This window comes from Eublepharis macularius, chromosome 7, assembly GCF_028583425.1.
Source record: "Eublepharis macularius isolate TG4126 chromosome 7, MPM_Emac_v1.0, whole genome shotgun sequence".
Classification (NCBI taxonomy): domain Eukaryota; kingdom Metazoa; phylum Chordata; class Lepidosauria; order Squamata; family Eublepharidae; genus Eublepharis; species Eublepharis macularius.
In genome coordinates, this window is record NC_072796.1 from 131,157,647 (window position 1) to 131,178,307 (window position 20,661).

A 20,661-nucleotide genomic window follows, 5' to 3' on the forward strand; every position below is an offset into this window, starting at 1 on the left:
TAAAAAAATGACTATATTTTACAGGCGGGAAATTAAGCAAATGGAAATAAAATGATGGGGAAATTGAAAAACCAGAAGTTTAATGCATACAATAGAAAAAGTCAAAATGCGAATTTGAGGATCAGAACAGCTGGAAGGGAGCATGTCAAGATCATCTTAACCGTCCCTCGGCCAGATATCTGATTCCAACTGCCTGCCTGCTTATTACCTCCTTCGGTTAAACAGAAGTCCAGTGGCACCTTAAAGCCTAACAAAATGCACTTTCGTAAATCAGAGCTCACTTCATCAGGTGCATGGGTTACACATACATGGCAGCAACTTCACTCTCACAAGCCCTGGGTGGAAGACCTCTCCTTGCCTACAGACAGCCCCCCAACCTTAAACAACTTCTCACCTACAACCATGAATCGGCTAGCAGAGTCACCAACACAGGTACCAGACCCAGATGCCCGCTCTGCCCTCATATCTACCCAGGAAATACAATTACAGGACCCAATGGCATCAACTACACTATCTCTGGCTCTTACAGCTGCTCATCCTCCAATGTGATATATGCCCTCATGTGCCAACAATGTCCATCTGCTCTGTACATTGGACAAACGAGCCAACTTCTGCGCAAAGGAATAAATGGACACAAATCTGACATTAAAAATGGCAACATCCAGAAACCACTGGGAGAACAATCTATCAGGACATTCCATCAAGGACTTAAAGGTCACTGTAGTTCAACAGAAACCTTTCAAAAACATAGATCCAGAGGAGTTAGCCATGTTAGTCTGTAGTAGCAAAATAGAAAAGAGTCCAGTAGCACCTTTAAGACTAACCAACTTTACTGTAGCATAAGCTTTCGAGAATCACAGTAGCCGTTGATTATATTGTATTCACTTTCGCTGGGTATTCCTCCTTAGGTCTTAGAGTCTCTCTACACAAGACATCTAACACATGAAGAACACGTGTTGGGAGATGCAGTGTTACCCAGGAAGAGTAGTTTTAAAAGACAGAGCTGGCAGCAAGCTTTGCTATATGGTGGAGCTGTGTGAAGGGGCTGTGAAATGCCAGAAGGGAAACTTCAGCCCATTAGAACCTCTCCAGGTCCAAGCCCAGCTCTGGAAAGCAGCTCCAGCCCATTTCCATTCCTCACTGCCCTCTAGTTGCGATCCCACACAGTTTTAGACTGGAAAGGTGAAATTGACAGAGCCTTATGGGAGGCAATGATGAAATTAACAAACCCTCCGAGGAGCAATCTCTGCCGGCTCTGTCTTTTAAAACTACGCTTCCCGGCTAACATTGGATCTCCCTACACTTGACGACACATGCCAAGGCGTCTTGTGTAGAGAGACTCTTAGTGAGGCCTCAGTAAGAAACACGTCGACTGTGAGAAAAAGCCCTTAGAGTCTCAGATGGATTTTCAACGAGAGTTGACAAAATCATTGATAGATGCTATCAAAATCAATGGGTACTAAACAGAACACTCCTGTGCAGGTGCAACATATACCAATTGAATACCAACTGCTGGGGAGAAAGAGCGGTGGCCAAGCATCACTTTCACGCCTGCTTAGGACACCTGGCTGCCCACGACTGGTTTAAAAGTTTTGTTCTAACCAAGAGAGGCACCTGTGAGGTATTCAGATTAACCAGTACCGGTGCAGGCGGGCACAGCGATCCCCAGAGGTTTGCACGGGCCAGCACTCTGCAATCTATCTCAGCTGAAACTGTTTGCCAGCTGGGTTCGGTTCCGAGTGCGGTGAAGCAGCTGTCCGAATAATCCGACACGGATTTGCAGGGCGATTCGGCACGCCACTCGGAGCAAGTTCAAAGCGTGGCCAATTGCTCTACCTGTGTTTAGCGTCGGCCACCGTTCTGTCCACTGGAAACCTAACATTTCACAGATTGAACTCTTGGCAGCCCCAATTCTCACATCACCACCTGAGTCCCCTCCCCCTGGCCACCGACTCAACCGCAGCACTAGGAAAGGGATCTTCTGTTTAGGGCATATAGCAGTAGAATATCTCGCAGGGGCATCAGAAGCAGGGTGGACTGGGAAATGAACCAAAAGCATTTACTTCATGAAAATGTAATGCTTAATCTCAGAATTTTTATTTACTTATGTCATTTATATTATTTATATTTATATTATTTACTTTATTTATATTATTTACTTTATGTCCTTTCTTCCTAAAGAAGACACACTGTGGCTTACATTGTTCTCCTCCTCACCCAGGGCCAGATCGATGGGGGGGCAGGGGGGTAGTCTGTCCCCAGTGCTACTAAAAAGGGGGTGCCGGGCACAGCTGCCAGCTGCTGGGAGTGCACGGAGGGCAGCGCAGGGGGCTGGGAGGCCGCCCGCGACATTTGCTTACACCACAGGACAGGGGGTGGCTGGCTTGCCGCATGCACCCTGTCCTGCGGGGCAGGTGAAAGGCAGTGCGAGGGGCTGGGAGGTTGCCCACACCATTTGCCTGCCCCGCAGGACAGGGGACAGCCGGCTTGCTGCCTGCCCCATCCTGCAGGCAGGTGAATGGCAGCGCAGGGGGCTGGGAGGCCGCCCGCAACATTTGCCTGCCCTGCAGGACAGGGGGTGGCCAGCCACCCCCTGTACTGTGGGGCAGGTGAATGGAGTGGGCAGCTTCCCAGCCCCCTGTGCTGCCTCCGCCAACTCCGTGGTATGCCAGGGCAGCCGGCAAGCCGCCCGAGCAGCACGCTCCTTCCTGCGTGATGTCGTCATGGAAGTGACATCATCACACGGTGCCGGGAGCATGCACGTGCACAGTGCATGCACGAGGAGCCGGACTTGGGTTGCCCTGGGCGCTGGCAACCCTAGATCTGGCCCTGTCCTCACCCATTTATCCTCACAATAACCCTGTAAGGTAGGTTAGGCTGAGTGTGTGTGACTGGTCCAGTGTGCTTCCGTGACAGACCGGGGATTCCAAATCATCTTCCATATCCAACACTCTAACCACTATAACATACTGGTCCTTCAATGACTGTTATTATTTTGGAATATTTATTTAGCGTATTTTTTATTCCAATCTTGCTCTAAGGAGATCAGATGAGAGGTGATGGACAGTGCGTAGAGTAATCGTGGAACATCTGTTTAGCATGGAGAAGGACCAGGTTCATTCCCTCATTTAAAAGATCAAACAGTAAGTGATATGAAAGACGTCCACCTCATACTAGGGTTATCAGATGTTCAGTTTTCCCCGGACAACCAGTTTTTTGTTAGACTGTCCGGGGGGGAAAGAGAGTTGAAATACCACACAACCATGCACTATTTGCCCTCATGGCCTCCAGGGTGCTGAGGAAGTGGCCGGCCAGCCCCCTCACCCAACAGCCTGGCCCAAGGTCACTCAATAAGTTTTACAACCTTTAAACCCAGGTCTCCACAGTACAAGCCTGACATATTAACTTTACACCATGCAGTCTGTCCGACAAGCTCAATCACCAATATTTATTATCTGGATAAGCTTATGGAGTAAGTTGGAAGACGGAAAAGACACGGTTTATTAAATGTGTTTATTAAATGCATTCAAAAAGACTACGGTGATAAGTTTGTATGAAATTTCAAATTGGATTTCAAAATGAAGTAGGTAATGTAAGAAAGCCACATTCGATTTATATACCGCCCTTCAGGACAACGTAACTCCCACTTACAGCGGTTTACAAAGTATGTTATTATTATCCTCATGACAATCACCCTGTGAGGTAGGTGAGGCTGAGAGAGCTCCATGAAGCTGTGACTAACCCAAGGTCACCCAGCTGGCTTCAAGCAGAGGAGTTCAAATCCAGTTCTCTAGATTACAGTCCTGCTGCTCTTAACCACTACACCAAGTTTTACATGGTTAAGTGGTTTGGCTGCGAATCAGCACTCTACTGGTTTGAATCCCGCTACTACCATGAGCTCAGGAGTGGCCTTGGGAAAGCCGCTTCTCACAGCCCCAGCTGTGTTGTGGGGATAATAACAACACTAACTTGTTCACTGCTCTGGGTGAGGCACTAATCTTAGAAGAGTGGTATATAAGCACAGTCATTGTTATTATTATTTTGCTTAGTGTACATTTAGATGTAAGAAACATTACCAGAAGTAATGGGTCTCAGAAACCACTTCCAGTGGCCTAAAAGCTATTCCCCAACCCAAGCTAAAGTCTTCAAGCGGACAGCAGATGCATTTTCTCCCTCATGCGCACGCATGGAAAGGCATGTACCTAGATGCTTTTAAAAAAAGGCGCGTGCATCTCCTCCTCTCAATTCCCCTATAACCACCCACCCAGAGAATAAACATTGCTTGGCAGGCAGTTATTCTTCACCAAGTACAACCATATCCATTGTGTGAATCTTTTTTTTTTAAGCGCAGCATGTTTTAAAGTGAACTGTTGCGGTGAGCTGATTAAAAACACTTTACATTTTAAAAGCCAACGGAGGACAGAAGAAAGGAATGCGGAGTCATGGCTTAATACAGGAACCATCCACAGTGTTCAATGGGGCACAACGAGACACAGGTGGGGACCCCTTTAGCTAGCAATGGGGTGTTACCAAAGCATCCTAATTTGATACTCGATATCCAGGGGACAAGGCTTATAAAAACCTCAAGTATTTCAGCTTCCTGCTCAAGAGCTATTTCGGCTCCTGTCAGTGGACTCTCAACTCTCCAAGAATATGATAATTAATTCCTCCTACTGACTCTTGTCAGGGGAGCCTGCCAGCTGTCTTAAATTATAGACCTCAATCTTGTGATATCTGTCAAGGGGGTCCATTTTCTTTTTGGAGGCCCCTGCAGAGTTCTTCATTCAAGCTATAGGGAATGACACACAGCCAATTGATGGGAGAACACACACTTTTTACACCTGTGAAGTCCGAGATAACTTCAAAGTCAAGCAGGCTCTTGCTGTGAATTCAAATGAGCTGTTCAGTTATTCAGGGAGGAAATTAGTTTGAGCAGGGAGGTGCCAGGCCCCCCGCTGAAAGATACGGTTCCTAGGAGAGTTGGGGGGGAATCAAAGAAGCTCCCTTCTCCTCCGTTCCTCTTTTGTGAAACTGGACACCAGAAGTAACCACCTTCTCTACTTCAAAAGGAGAGGCACAAAGGTAATTAGACAAAGGTGCCTATTCACTAATGTTTTATGTATTTTGATAATAAGGTAAACGCTGTCAACCCTGGGAAAGCAGTACATAACGCTTTAAAATAAAGAAAAGGATCTGATGCAATAATTTCTGGGGACAACGGCAATTGTTGAATAGCATGTTTCGTGGAAATGTGAAAGAAATCAGAAAGCACACCCAAATGTTCATCACTTTACCCACTACAGTATGTGTGTAAGAATGATCCACCACAGATATAAAACCACAGGTGTGCACCCCACCCTGCAAGCGGCAGTAAGTTGTGTGCCAACACAAGAGCTGAGAAATTGAAAGTGTGAACCATCCTACAGTCTGAGCAAATGGATGTGTGAAACGGCATACAGTCTGAGTAGAAATGGAGCTGTGTAAAAAAAAGGAAAAAAAAACTGATGTTGCAGAGTAAAGAGAATAGTTTCAGAAAAAATCTAAGAATGAAGAAAAATATTTTGAGAGTGCAAGTCCCCTCGAAAGTAGAGTGATTGAGAGTGTTCCCCTAGGGAGAACTTCTGCAGGGCTGCTTTATCACACTTTGCATAATGCACTTTCAAGAGCCAGTTTGGTGCAGTGGTTAAGAGCGGCAGGACTCTAATCTGGAGAACTGGGTTCGATTTCCCCCTCTTCCACTTGAAGCCAGCTGGGTGATCTTGGGTCAGTCACAGCTCTCTCAGAGCTCTCTCAGCTCCACCCACTTCACAGGGTGATTGTTGTGAGGATAATAACATACTTTGTAAACTGCTCTGATCCAGAGGAGGTAGCCGTGTTAGCCTGTAGTAGCAAAATCAACAAGAGTCCAGTAGCACCTTTAAGACTAACCAATTTTATTGTAGCATAAGCTTTCGAGAATCACAGTTCTCTTCGTCAGATGCATGGAGGGCAGAAGGAAACTGGCCAAATATAGAGGAGGAGGGGGGAGGGGGAGGAGGAGAGGGGGGATGTAAACAACTCCTTTGATATGGAGATGCAGACAGCTCCTTTTGGTGTGGGGATCAGTTTGCTTCTGTAAAGGTTCAAAGGAGTTTGCCATGTTAGTCTGTAGTAGCAAAATCAAAAAGAGTCCAGCAGCAGCACCTAGACTATCCAATTCCACTGAACCACAAGCCTTCGATAACCACAGTCCTCCCTGCCAGATGCATCTGACAAAGAGAACTGTGGGTGTTAAGTTGTCCTGAAGGGCAGTATATAAATCAAATGTTGTTATTGTTATACAGGAAAATCCAGTTGCAAACAAAGACTAAAGCACATTGAAAGTAACAAAATGGCTCAGAGATGCTTTGGAAAAGAGATGGGGACTGAAGATTATACTGCTGCGTACTGTCTGTTGCCGTAAGTATGCTTGTACCGGGCAATTTCTCCATCATTTAACATGTCATGTTTAATTGCTTATGCTTGGTTTCAGCACTGGTTTAGCTCTGTATCAGATTTCTACTTTTTTCAGTTTTTTTGTTGTTCAGTACCCTATTGAGCCCTGTGGCGCAGAGTGGTAAGTGGCAGTACTGCAGTCCAAGCTCTGCTCACGACCTGAGTTTGATCCTGGTGGAAGCCGGGTTCAAATACCCGACTCAAGGTTGACTCAGCCTTCCATCCTTCTGAGGTCGGTAAAATGAGCACCCAGTTTCTTGGGGGTAAAGTGTAGTTGACTGGGGAAGGCAATGGCAAACCACCCCGTAAAAAGTCTGCCAAGAAAACGTGGTGCGATGTCCCCCCATGGGTCAGTAATGACTCCTTGCTTGCACAGGGGACTACCTTTACTTTTACCTACCCTATTGATTGTTTATTGAATGTCCCAGCCACAGCTCCTGAATATCCCAGCTGTAGCTCATATTGACTTACACTACATAATCCCCCTTGAGTCTCAGTGAGAAAGGCAGACTATAAAAAACATAAAATAAAAAGCAAGAAATTAGCCAACATGTTTGAAAGCAGCCTTTCAAATTCACCCATTGTTCCTAAATTACAGAGTTAGGGCCAAGCTACAAGTGACGAATGACACTTGAACGGCAAGTGTATTTCTCCCTGTTCACTTGCGCTCCACTCAATCCACTTGCTGTTCAAGTGTCATTCGTCACTTGTAGCTTGGCCCTTAGACCATTGACTAGGGTTGCCAGGCCCACGTTGGAAAATTCCTGGAGATTTTTGGGGGGGGGGCTGGAAAAGGTTGGGTTTGGGGAGGGGAAGGGCCTCAGAATGGTATAATGCCATACAGTCCACCCTCCAAAGCATCCATTTTCTCCAGGGGAACTGATCTCTGCCACCTAGAGATCAGTTGTAATTCCAGGAGATCTCCAGCCACCACCTGGAGGCTGGCAACCCTACCATTGACCCATTGAGACCTAACTGTCTTACTCTGACAAGATCTCAGCTGGAGAAAGGTCTCTCAGCCCTTGCCACTTGAGATGCCCAAAGTTGGATGTGAGACTCTGTGCATGTGTGCTTGGGCAGCCTTTCTAATAGATAAAAGAAACTGCTTTTGTAATAGCTTAGGACTGTAGCTTTGAGGACAACCCCGGAGAAGCCTCTAGCAAAAGAAGCTCAAGTCGCATCTCTTGAAACATGAGAAGGGGCAGAGCACAGCCCAGTTCTGCATGACACAGAATCAATGCCTTTGTTTCCCGCTCATCCTGCCTTTCCTCCTAACACCTGACCTCCACCTCCTACATGGTGTCAGTGGAAGGATTCAAACACAGACTTCCTCTGTACAATTAGCCAGCTACGGAGGGGCTGTGGCTCAACGGAAGAGCCTCTGCTTTGCACACAGGTGGTCCCAGGTTCAACCTCCGGTTTCTCCAGTTAAAAGAACCGGGCAGGATGTGATACGAAAGATCTCACCTGAGACCCTGGAGAGCTGGTGCCAGTCACACAATACCGATGTTCGTAGACACATTTAGCATACGGCGGGTTCACATGAGCTCACTCAGAGCCTCAGATTTTTACTACTGGAAAGAAAAGTGGAGTGTCAGTGCAGCAGCTGCCTGGGTTCTTAGTGTAACCTTGCACAAAAGACAGGATATCTGACTTTTCTTTACTTCCCCCCTCTATGCAAAATTAATCTTTAATTTGCGCAGCTGACACCAGATAAGCTCTGCTGAAGCATCAGGTATGAAGGGTGCAGCCGGAGCTTATTTGCAAAAAGATCAGGAGAGCTTCCCCTCGAACAAGCACAGACAAATAACCTCTCATGGACTAATTTCAACCCTGCCTTGTGAACCCATGAAGATACTTTATACCAAAGTCAGGCCATTGGACTATCAAGGTCTGTACTTTGACTGACAACAGCTCTCCGGGGTCCCAGACAGAGGTCTTTCACATAACCTTCTACCTGATTCATAGAATCATAGGGTTGGAAGGGACCTCCCGGATCATCTAGGTCAAGGGTGGCCAAACTGCAGCTCGGGAGCCACATGCAGCTCTTCTAGACATATTGTGCGGCTCCCAGAGCTCTCTAAGTATCGCTGAGGCTGTACAGCTTATTTTAGTTTAGTTTATTTCCTTCCCTCTTTTCCATGTCTTCCCCCCCTCCCCTTCCCTCTTCCATGTCTTTCATATTTTCAATAAAAATGTTGGGGTTGCCAGGTCTGACTCAGAAAATACCTGGGACACCCCTTTGGAGGTTAAGCCTGTCAAGGATGTGATATCACTTTTGTCAAAGGTCAGGTGATGGCTCTTCTCAAGCGTCACCCCTTCCGATGATGTCACTTCCAGCATACTGCACCAAAACCCCACCCCTTCCTGTGATGCCACTTTCAAGACACTCCCCCAAACTCGCCTCTTCCTCGGAAGTCACTTCAATGCATCATGTCTTGCGGCTCTCAAACATCTGACGTTTTATTCTATGTGGCTCTTACATTAAGCAAATTTGGCCACCCCGGATCTAGGTTCACACAACAGAGACAGGTGTGTTCAAAACTACATCCATTTATTAGAAAGGAGATACTCGATGGGAGCAACTGGTTACCAGAGAACTCACGCTGACTGCAACGATAACTAACGAACAAGCAGAGAATCCACCCCATGAAACTAACACATCAATATCAGAGGAGAGAACAGACTGTTCCTTTGAAAGGTGTACAATAAATATGCCATAAATGCCATGCTGAGTTTGACCCAAGGCTCGGTACAAAGAATGTAGAAGATCTATCTAGTAATTAATTCTACCTGTTAAGCTTTTTGACAGGCCTAGGAGGAGGAGAAGGAAGACTTGCCCTGTAAACAAGGTAGTCCAGCTATCTAAATATTTCACACCGCTAAGAATTTTGACTTTTCCCCAACTCTGGCCCATATTTGATGCCAGTGCAACACAAATCCGATTCAGGCAACTGGAATGCTAAATATTTCTTCCAGCCCTTCCACCAACAGTTCCTTGCATACCCCTGTAAGTTCGAGCTTTCAGGGCAACGGCAAAAGGGAGAATGGATCATTGAGCCTGGGTACAGTTTCAAGTAAATTCAAGAGCAGGGGAAGATTAGTATCATTTTTATGCTATGTGCTTACCAGCCAAGGAACAAGGCCAGATTTAGGGATAAACATAGTAAACTATATTTTAGGGCCTGTCCAAAGAGGGGCCTCTACATTGGGGGAAAAGGTATATTACCCCCAGCCTAATCTCACGGCAGCCAATCAACCAGGTATTATTTTTTATCATGTAGGTCCTCTTAAACGGAGACATTTTCCAGTTGCATCATGCCATAGTCCTATGGTTCCCATCCTCCAGGTGGGGCCAGGCGTTCTCCCAAAATTTCAGTTCATCTCCAGAGCACAGAGATCAGTTCTGGAGAAAATGGCTGCTTTGGAGGACAGACTGTATGTACGGCCGGCGCCTCCACTGAGGCAAGCCCAGCGACCGCCTCTAGTGCTGAGGTGCCAGAGGGGGCGCCGGGGCCAGGGGCCGCGGCGCGTGCCATGAAGCTGGCAGCAGAAGAACGCGGGTGGCTGACTGAGAGGGATGGGAAGCTGCCCACGCACTACCCCGCCCCAGCCGCCTGCCACACATGGCCCACAGCTACTGCAGCTTCCCAGCTCTCCTGGGCTGCTGCCCCTGCCAACACGTGCCCCCGGCCGGGAGCAGCAGCTGTGGCCCATGCATGGCAGGTGTCCGTGCGTGGAGCAACGGAGGAGGAGGGCTAGGAGGACACATGTGCGCCTCCTCAGCCACCCGCCATGCTGATTCTTCCACTACTGCCATGAGCTCAGCAGGTGGCCTTGGGTCAGCCATTCCTCTCAGCCCCAGCTACATTGTGGAGATAATAACACTGACCTTGTTCACCGCTCTGTCCAGAAGAGTGGTATATAAGTGCAATTATTATTATGAGCTGCAGTAGCATAGTAGTTGTGGTTAGTATGTGACTCAACGCTCTGCTGGTTCGAATCCCACTCCTGCCATGAGCTCAGCAGGTGGCCTTGGGTCAGCCATTCCTCTCAGCCTCAGTTGCCCAGCTGTATTGCAGGGATAACAACAACATTGACTTTGTTTACCACTCTGACTGTGGCACTCATCTGTCCAGAAGTGTAGTATATAAGCACATTGATGTTGTTGTTATTATAACTCAGCAGTGACAAAAGGTAGCTCTAAGAATTGCTAGAAAGGTAGCTCTAAGAATTGCTTACACAGAAATAACATCAGCAATGTTGCCAGTGTTGCATGTAGGGCTCATTTGGAGGTGGAATGCACCGGAATGGCGTTCCGGTAGATCTGAAAAGAGGTCACGTGGGTTTTGGCCCCGCCCACGTAATTCCTTTTCCTCCTGGCTGTCCTTGTCTTTAGGAGCAGGCAGCAGTACCACCACACCTCCTGGTTTCCCTGGTAGGAACTGGGGTGGGTGGGAGCATGGGCGAGGCCATCCTTGAGGCCTGTAAGCAGCGCGGGCTCTCCAAAGGAGGGTAAGCTGCTTTGAATTCATTCTGCTGCTTTATTTTCATTTGTGACGTATGAGAGAGAGTGAGTGCGGGCGTGCGTTCAAGCAGGGCTGGCTCTCCAGAGGAGGGTAAGCTGCTTTGAGTTCATTCTGCTTTAAGGAAACACCTGGAGATTTTTGGGGAAAGGGGCCTGAGGGGTGGATGGTGCCTTCTGACACATTTCTGGTGATGTCAGGGGGTGTGACATATGCTAATGAGTTATGCTAATGAGTTTCTGCAGTTCTTTTTCTAGGAAATGATCGCTGGTCGCATGTATACTCTTTGTCCCCAACCTCTGCCCTCCTGCTGATTTTCCCAACTTCATATCTGGGAGGGTGAGATAATGCCCGTCTCCCCAGTTGTAGTTCAGTATTCTAAGCACTACACTGGCAGACTCATTTTCTCCTGGCTAGTTAGGAAAGATACTACTTAAAGATTCAGTTGCCCACCACCATTTACCAGAACGGAGGCTCCCATTTGGCATTAACAACAACAACAAACAACAACATTTGATTTATATACTGCCCTTCAGGACAACTTAACCCCCACTCAGGGCAGCTTACAACGATTGTTATTATTATCCTGATGACTAGAGGTGGGCACGAACCGAGAAAAAAATGAACTGTGTGGTTTGTGGTTCATCCCATTTCACAAACGATGAACCACAAACTTTCACAAACTTGCCCCAGTTTGCGAACCGGTTTGTGGTTTGTGGGATTCAAATACCCCTTTCTGTGCTGCTGCAAAGCCGCAGGGAAAGGGGCATTTCATAGCCGCCGGCTTGGATCAGCTGCTTGGCAGGGAGATCCCCAACAAGCAGCTGATCCAGGGTTTAAATGCCCCTTTTTTGTGCTGCCTCGCAGTGGCACAGAAAGAGGCATTTCACCTCCGCAGGCTTGGATCAGCTCGTTGGGAAGATCCCCGACAAGCAGCTGATCCAGGGTTTAAATGCCCCTTTCTGTGCTGCCTCGCAGCGGCACAGAAAGGGGCATTTCACCCCTGCAGGCTTGGGTCAGCTGCTTGTTAGGGATCTCCCCAACAAGCAGCTGATGGAGGGGGGGGGGGTTAAATGCCCCTTTCCATGCTGCTTCACAGTGGCAAGGAAAGGGGTATTTGGTTTTTACACAAACCAAACAAACTGGTAGACCATTTTGTGGAAGTTTGTAGAAAACAGGCTTCCATGAACCGCTGGTTCACGAAGCACGAACTGGCCCAGTTCGTGACAAATTTTAGTTCATCTTGCAGTTCATGCCCATCTCTACTTATGACAATCATCTTGTGAGGTGGGTGGGGCTGAGAGAGCTTCAAGAAGCTGAGACTAACCCAAGGTCACCCAGCAGGCTTCAAGCAGAGGAGTAAGGAATCAAACCCAGCTCTCCAGATTAGAGTCCTGCCACTACACAAAACTGGCTCTTTGCTGCTGTTAATGAAACTTACCATACAACGTGTAGAAGAAGCCACATGAAAGAGCACAAGGAAACCAAATGCTTTAGCTTCAGATATCTCTAGAAGACTGAGTTGCCGCTGCAGCTTTTGTGTATGTCACTCCTCAACTCCCTGCAAATGGCAATCAGGCAGGAACAGTGCGGGGGTGGACCAGGAGAGAGAAGAAAAATTGGTGATGGGTGCCGATGGCAGCTACAAAGGGAGATCAGTAAATTGATTTTGACAGCTGTATAGCAGACTGAGTCGGACTGTTCATAAATGGATGCGACAGCCGTCTAATAAAGAGAGAGAATTTCCATCTTAGTGGAAGTCCCATTGACAGTAGGTGTTTCAATACAATAGAGGAGGAAGAGAGGAACCAAGTTTCGCTGTGGACTGAACCATCTCCCTTTGGAAAGCTGCTCTGGCAGAGCAGTTTGAGTAGTTTTAAAAGTTATTTGGAGTTTCCTGTGGAAGCCATTTCAAGTCCTCACCCAGGAGTCCTAGATGCAGATCTTACAAATCCACACATCTTCAAGGGAGGAAGAACACTACTGACGTAAATAAAACAGCAAACCAAAAAGGCACCTGCCTCAAGTGAAACCTAGAAAGAGGGAAAGCGGGCCAAGAAAGCAGCAACATTCCAGGAATATATAGCTATCAAAATAACTGTGCTGCATTTTCAATATGGAAACATTAGACATGCTTACACGACAACAGATGAAAAACTCAACGACAGATTGCTCCGAGGCTTAGTGAGTGCAGCAGGCCGGGCAGAATGGCAGCACTAGAACTCGCCGCATGCAGCTTGAAAGCAATTAAGCCGCTCAGTGTTGCTGACAGCGAGGAGCTGACTTGGAATTTTAGCAGCAGTGCCCTTAAAGGTAATGGGATTAATCCAAAGGAAATACATCTGGGGTTATGTTTTCCATTACAAACTGCATATAATTTTCCAGATGACTTCAAATTGTACCACAGCTGGTTCCAAAGGGTGGGGTGTAGAGTCCACCCTGAGGGGAGAAATGACTAGTGACAGGGGTGAGATGAAACAGACCGGGGGAGGCATAGCAATGGCAGAGACTACTTGGTAGATCTAATGAGGTTTGGGTGACGGTCTGGTAAAGAAAGCCCCCTTGGTACAGCAATAAACTGGATGATGCTCAAACACCAAGATCACAGAGCGAACACAGTCCTGGACAAAAGAACAAATTCCACCACCTCACAGGAGTTCTCTTGAATATTCCACTAATGAGGGAAGCCAAAGGATGAGGATATCACCAATTCGTTTACATTGGGAAAGAAGAACAGCTACCTAGAGTTGCCCACAGGCCCGGAGAAGTATCCTGTCCCTTTAATAAAAGCCTAGTGTGTGGAAATGGATAGGTGATGCTTTTCAGGGCATGGAGGTCAATAACATTTCCTGGGAAATAACATCCCATTGAGCCTTTACTAAGAGGGCAGGACAATTTTTTTTTTCTCCAGGTAGTTGGTAGCCCTTGGAATAGGTAAATCCCATAGCAAAGCAGAGAACAGAATTCTAGGGTTTTTTTCAGTCCTAGCCCAAAATGCTAAGCAAAATGCCACAGTCAAGATTTGTTTCACAGAAAACAAGTTATGTATATGTTACACGCCCTGACCTGGATAGCCCAGGAGAGCCTGATCTTGTCAGAGCTCAGAAGCTAAGCAGGGACAGCCTTGGTTAGTTCTTGGATGGGAGACCTCCAAAGAAGACCAAGGTTACAGAAGCAGGTAATGGCAAACCACCTCTGTTAGTCTCTTGACATGAAAGCCTCGCCAGGGGTTATCAACTCTGACTTGAGGGCTGGATTTCATTTCTCATATGTTACATAGGTCACGAATGCATCCACTGGCCCCATCAAGCAAAATAGTCAAACCAAATACTCACTTAATTCAGCCAGTTACTGTGGGAGAGGGGAATTTAACCCTAAAGTGGTTCTCAGAAACACAACTGATATTCTCCGGAATATCAACATTTGATATTCTCTTGTATTACGTGTTCCCTTATTTTCAGACAGGTCAATTTTCTAGACCCTGCAGCTTTAAGAAAAACAGGAAGGAGAAAATCACCAAGATATCCTGCGGACAATGTTATTTTTGCTCTTAGCCACAGAACTCAGAACCTCTAACAAGACATGTTTCTTAAGATATTGCCTTACTACCTACTCCTTGCAAAGCTGGGAAATTCTAACGACAGCTTGGGCAGCTTGTTGTCATATACCTGCTATTGACCTGTAGGTTAATTTTCTAGACCCTGCAGCTTTAAGAAGAACAAGAAGGAGAAAATCGCCAAGATATCATGCAGACAATGTTATTTTTGCTCTTAGCCACAGAACTCAAAACCTCTAAAAAGACGTGTTTCTTGAGAGATTTCCTTACTACCTACTCATTGCAAAGCAGAGAAATTCTAACAACAGCTTGGGTAGCTTGTTGTCATATACCTGCTATTTCTATATCACACTAGGGATTTTGTTTTTTAAAAAAGCAATTGCATTCTCCGCAGGTACATAGACATCCTGATTGATGTCATTCTCCAGATACCCAGCATACATCAAGTTGGCAGTGTATGAAATGGAAACATGGTCTTTTCTAGAACAGAAGCTTTTTTCCCTCCTTTCCCCCCTGGTTAGTGGTTTCAGATATACTATTATAATTCTGGTTTTAAATAGAGATGGGCACGAACCAAAATTAAGCACGAACCAGGCCAGTTCGTGGTTCACGAACCAGTGGTTTGTCAGATCCCATTTTTGACGAACAGCCACGAACCTTAGGCTGGTTCATTTGGTTCGTTTTTTGGTTCATCGCTGCAGACAGCCTGGTGCCAATCAATCAGTTTCCTAGGCAACAGGGGTGGACTTCCTGCAGACTGTCTGCTGACCTGGAAGTGAACTTCTGCTGGCCCAGAAGTGGTGATTTTCTGACCTGGATGTGACATTTTCATGAACCACACGAACCAGTTCGCGAACCAGGGGCAGGTTTGTGAAAGTTCATGGTTCATGAAATTTGACGAACCACGAACCATGTGGTTCAGTTTCGTGTCCATCTCTAGTTTTAAATATATTGAACAGTTTGTCTGCCCTGATATGGATAGCCCAGGTGAGCCTGATCTTGTTAGATCTCAGAAGCTAAACAGGGTCAGCCTTGGTTAGTAATTGGATGGGAGACCTCCAACAAAGACCAGGGCTTCTAAGCTGAGGCAGTCAATGACAAACCACCTCTGTTAGTCTCTTGCCATGAAAACCCCACCAAGGGTTGCCATAAGTCAGCTATAACTTAAGGGCACTCTTCACCACCACAGATTGTCCACTGGACACCCCGTTGCAAAAGGCGTGGCAAGGGAGATGAAGGACCCATGAGTCTCCTGCAATCACCTGTTTGTTTCAACGGGGAAGGGTAAGAACACACTAAATGCATGTAACTGAACGTCCGGTGAATTGAAGAGGAAAGGCAGACTTTGTGGTAAGGGAGCTCCATGTGCACATCAGAACCTCTGTACCCACAATAAATGGCAGGACGTGGCCCAAGGGTTATAACAAAGTGACACTAAAATGCTGCATGCTCTTACGAACTTGCTGAAAACTTCCAATCACAGTTCTTCCTATCAAATTTTTATCTTGAGTACGGCATTTCCCTGGCCTCCATTTTATCATCACAATGCTGGGTGGTAGGTTTGGCTTGAGAGACTACTGAATGAGTGTATTTGCAGACCCTCAATGGGACAAATACTGCCCTCGTAGTGCTGTTTCAGCTCGGGAAAATGGCATGGGGGGAGGCAGGAGTCACTCCTCCCTCTGTGCTAGAGTCCTGATCCAAATCAGCCCCCTGCAGAGGTTATAAATCGAATTGCCACTGGGAATTTGCCACTGCAATATGGCTACAAGTCCCCGTGGTAAACTCGTGTAAAAGGCGACATGTAGTTTGGGCTGTAACATAGGTTGTCTGCTGTAAAAGCAGGTTGTCTGCTTTTGTGGGCAACCTCACTGTCTCAGCTTGGCTCCCTGCTACCAATCAATAGGATGTCAGGGGCGGAACTGGGGCGGGGGGTGGCATTCTGCAATGTCACGTCACTTCCAGCTAAGAAACCAGAAGTGACATCACCACACCCCAGGATGCTGTAAAATTCCCTTGAAACTCTATGGTTACTTTGTACCATAAAGTTTCAGGGGAAACCTAGAGCGTCCCATGACATGGTGACATCATTTCTGGTAATGCATCCAGAAGTGATGTTGCAGTGCCGTAGGATGCCATTTGTGGAAACTTCCACCTCCCTCCCATTTCTCCCAGGGGTTGTGATTTGAGGGTTGGCCACCGTACTCTGTTGCAGCACAAAATCCAAAGATGTGCAGGTGCACCTATGACAGTCCTTGTCAGATGAATTCTCTTCTACTGCACAATGTCCAATGGTGTTTGTACACAGTTTTATATAAAGAAGACAGTATCTCATGGGTGTGGCCAGGTGAGGTCGCAGACACCCTTTTGCAACCAGCTCTACCTTCCTATGGGGGTATCGGGAGTGTCTTCTAATTGGACATAAAACTGTGGAGCTGCAGTTTATAGCAGACAGCCCACCAATCATGCACTCCACTTAGAGTCAGTGAGGATTTAGTCACATGTCTGTTCTGCCCAGGAGTAACAGAAGGGCGGGGGGAGAATCATCTTGAGATCTCCGTCTCCTACGTGTAGGGACTATCGTTTCCTCGCCACAAACAAAGAGAGTTATCCAATCCTGCCCTCCTTCCCTGCCCGCCGAGAAAGCTAAGATGATTATTCAACAGCTCTGCCTAGACACTTGGTCTCTTAATCCTTGGCAGACGTGACTTTTCAACGTGCTGCAGGAATGCCTTCAGCACAGCTTTGTGAAAGACAATCTTCATTTTCTCGCTCCAGTTTCAGGAAGTTCACTCAGTTCTAAGGGTATCACGGCTGGGTTCCCCACACCCTCCCTCAAAGTGGGAAGAGAAGCCACCGGGTCCCCCTCAGCATCTCACAGACTCTTGAGACCAGAAATAAGTTGTGACTACTCCCAAAAGGAAAGGCCAGTAAATTTTTCAAACCCCAAACAGAGGATCATAGATCCAGAAGAGTTAGCCGTGTTAGTCTGTAGTAGCAGCAAAATGGAAGAGTCCAGTAGCAGCTTTAAGGATAACCAACTTTACTGTAGCATAAGCTTTCGAGAATCACAGTTCTATGTATTGTCGAAGGCTTTCACGGCCGGAGAACGATGGTTGTTGGGGGTTTTCCGGGCTGTATTGCCGTGGTCTTGGCATTGTAGTTCCTGACGTTTCGCCAGCAGCTGTGGCTGGCATCTTCAGAGGTGTAGCACCAAAAGACAGAGATCTCTCAGTGTCACAGTGTGGAAAAGATGTAGGTCATTTGTATCTACTCAGGAGGGGTGGGGTTGAGCTGAGTCATCCTGTAAGAGCTGAGTCATCCTGCCAGCCACAGCTGCTGGCGAAACGTCAGGAACTACAATGCCAAGACCACGGCAATACAGCCCGGAAAACCCCCAACAACCATCAATCACAGTTCTCTTCGTCAGATGCGTCTGATGAAGAGACGCATCTGACGAAGAGAACTGTGATTCTCGAAAGCTTATGCTACAGTAAAGTTGGTTAGTCTTAAAGGTGCTACTGGACTCTTTTCGATTTTGCAAATAGAGGATGTGTTTTTTCTCTCTCTTTTAGGGTGATCTGTTGTCAGGAGGGGGAAAGGTTCCAGGACTTCCCCGTGGGCATCTGAGCTGCTGGGAATTGTATAAGTATTATAAATATGGCTGTATACCCTATTTGGGCAGAAAGGTGGCATAGAAATGCTTTGAATAAACAAACACCAGTCGGGTATGCATGTGTGTCTGTGACTGTGTGTGAGAGAACGAGGAAAAACCTTGCATCGTGGCAGCAGGCAAGACAAAGAGAAGAGTTTCCACCTGGCATGTGAAGATGTGGTATCCAAAGTCGGAGGACCTTCACTAGGTTCCACCTCCAGCAAGGTCTGCCACTAAAGTTGGCTTGCAGCTGAGGACCCTGGCCTACCTTTTCCAAGGCTTGTCTGCTCACATCCAATAATCTGTGCATCCCACATTTGACAATCTCACCATGAGGACACGTTTTTTGAGCATTACATACCGAGATCAGCTTCTTGTAGGGTTGCCAGCTCCAGGTTGGGAAATTCCTGGAGATTTTGGGAGTGGAGCCTGGAAAGGATGGGGTTTAGAGGGGGGAGGGGCCTCAACAGAGTATAATGCCATAGAGTCCACCCTCCAAAGCAACCATTTTCTCCAGGGAAACTGATTTCTATGGCCTGAAGATCAGCTGAAATTCCAGATCAGCAACCATCTGGAGGTTGGCAGCCCTAGCTTCTTAGAAAGCTGGGCTTCCATCTTCTCCTGTGATATAAGAAGGACATACAAGTGTCCCGGTGTGTTGGTTTATTCTGTCTAGTACAGTGGTGCTCAATTTTAGCTCATGGAGAGCCACATTTGTCATTACCATCAACCAAAAGAGCCGGATCCAACCTGATATTTACAACTCTATTCCTTCTTAGTGCAAAATACATGAAATCTGATTCATTATACTGATATAAACCTCCTAGCTGAAGAAGGTCTCTAAGGTGCCACTGAAGTCAAATCCTCCTGTTCTACTGCAGATCAACACAGATGTGAATTGACTCCTATCAAATGACTACTTCCACAGTGGGACAGATCCACCATAATCAACAAACACCTGCAAAGGACAGTATTGACTAGGATCCAAGAGAACAGGGTTCTCTCCAACATGCCTCACAGGGGTGCTTTTTGAACTCCGACTGCAGCCCTTCTTCCTCCTGCCCTTGCATTGGTGCTACAAAGACCCCAAAAAACCCAAGCTGCTAACTCCTCTCTGCCTATGTTCCCATCCCCTTCTTCTGCAATCCTTATTATCTTGGCAAAGCACAAGGTTGGAAGCACACTTTTGCTGAGCGCATCTGGTTTGGCAGATAAACAAATGGGACTGTTACCTGTCCCTAGGCACTGTGCCAGCATTGGAGTTTGCTTTTCACAACTATTGGGGAACAATGAACTATTGGAGAGACTGTCGGTCTTGTTGGAGCAAGAATTTCTGCTCTGCTTAAGCCAGGCGACCAGTTTCAGCAGGCTGTGCCTTTGAGAGCGTGCTGGGAGCAGCACACAGCGTGTGTTCCTGTAAGCTGCCCGGTGATGAACTACCTCTGTGCGTAGCTAGAGCTGACTTCCCAGGCGACTGAAGCGCTGAGCCGCTGGTTCTGCCCCTTCTGATCCAGATTAACTCTGAGGATGTAAGAGATCAGTAGCAAAGCTACTTTGTGGAGGACTGTTGCTATGATCTCCCTGGAGGCAGCAAAACCAAATTGGTGGATAAGGGGCACAGGCTTGACTCCTCTCATCAATAAAGCCTGCCAGTGGCTACCAAGTGAAGGCAGGGTTGGAACTAAGGTAGCCCACTTTCAAGTGGGGGCCAGAGATCTCCCGGAATTACAACTGATTTCCAGGTGACAAAGGTCACTTGCCCTAGAGAAAACGGCTGCTTTGGAGGGTGGAATCTATGGCATTATACCTCACTGAGGCCCCTCGCCTCCCCAAGCTCTATCCCCTCCAGACTCCACCCCAAAATCTCCAGAAATTTCCTAACCTGGACCTGGCAACCCTAACTGAAACCAGGATTGCATGGCCTGTGAGTTTTCTGAACCTTCAGAGCACTACTTCTTCCTCCCCGCAAGGATTAACAAGCTAACAATTAGTTCTAGGGTTGCCTGCTCTGAGTAGGAAAATTCCTGGAGATGTGGGGGCGGGGGCTGGGGAGGGTGGGATTTGGGGGAGGGAGGGTATAATTCCATTGAGCCCACCCCCAAAGCAGCCATCTTCTCCAGGGGAACTGATCTTTGCAATCTGGAGATTAGCTGTAATTCTGGGAGATCTTCAGGCCCCACCTGGAGAATTGTTTCTAAGTAATAATAATAGCAATAATAACAACATTCGATTTATATACCACCCTTCAGTAAGGTGGCTTACAAAATGTGTTATTATTATCCTCATGACAAGTACCCTGTGAGGTGGGTGGGGCTGCGAGAGCTCTAAGAGAGCTGTGACTGACCCAAGTGGAGGAATGGGGAATCAAACCTGGCTCTCCAGATTGCAGTCCTGCCGCTCTTAAACACTACACCAAACTTTCTCTCCCTGACAAGACTTTCTGGGAAAGA

The 20,661-nt window shown here is 47.1% G+C and overlaps 1 protein-coding gene across 2 annotated transcripts in view; it reads right to left on the minus strand.

Annotated features, from left to right (window-relative positions):
* The window catches only part of ST3GAL1 (ST3 beta-galactoside alpha-2,3-sialyltransferase 1), a 138,949-nt gene that overhangs the window by 88,648 nt on the left and 29,640 nt on the right, over positions 1-20,661 (minus strand). Inside the window, exon 2 of one of the 2 annotated variants that reach the window (XM_054984475.1) lies at positions 7,942-8,048. The exons of the other annotated variant lie outside the window; for it this stretch is intronic. The gene's annotated coding sequence lies outside the window, so the exon portion shown is untranslated. The remainder of the gene's footprint in view (positions 1-7,941; positions 8,049-20,661) is intronic. 2 annotated transcript variants of the gene reach the window in all.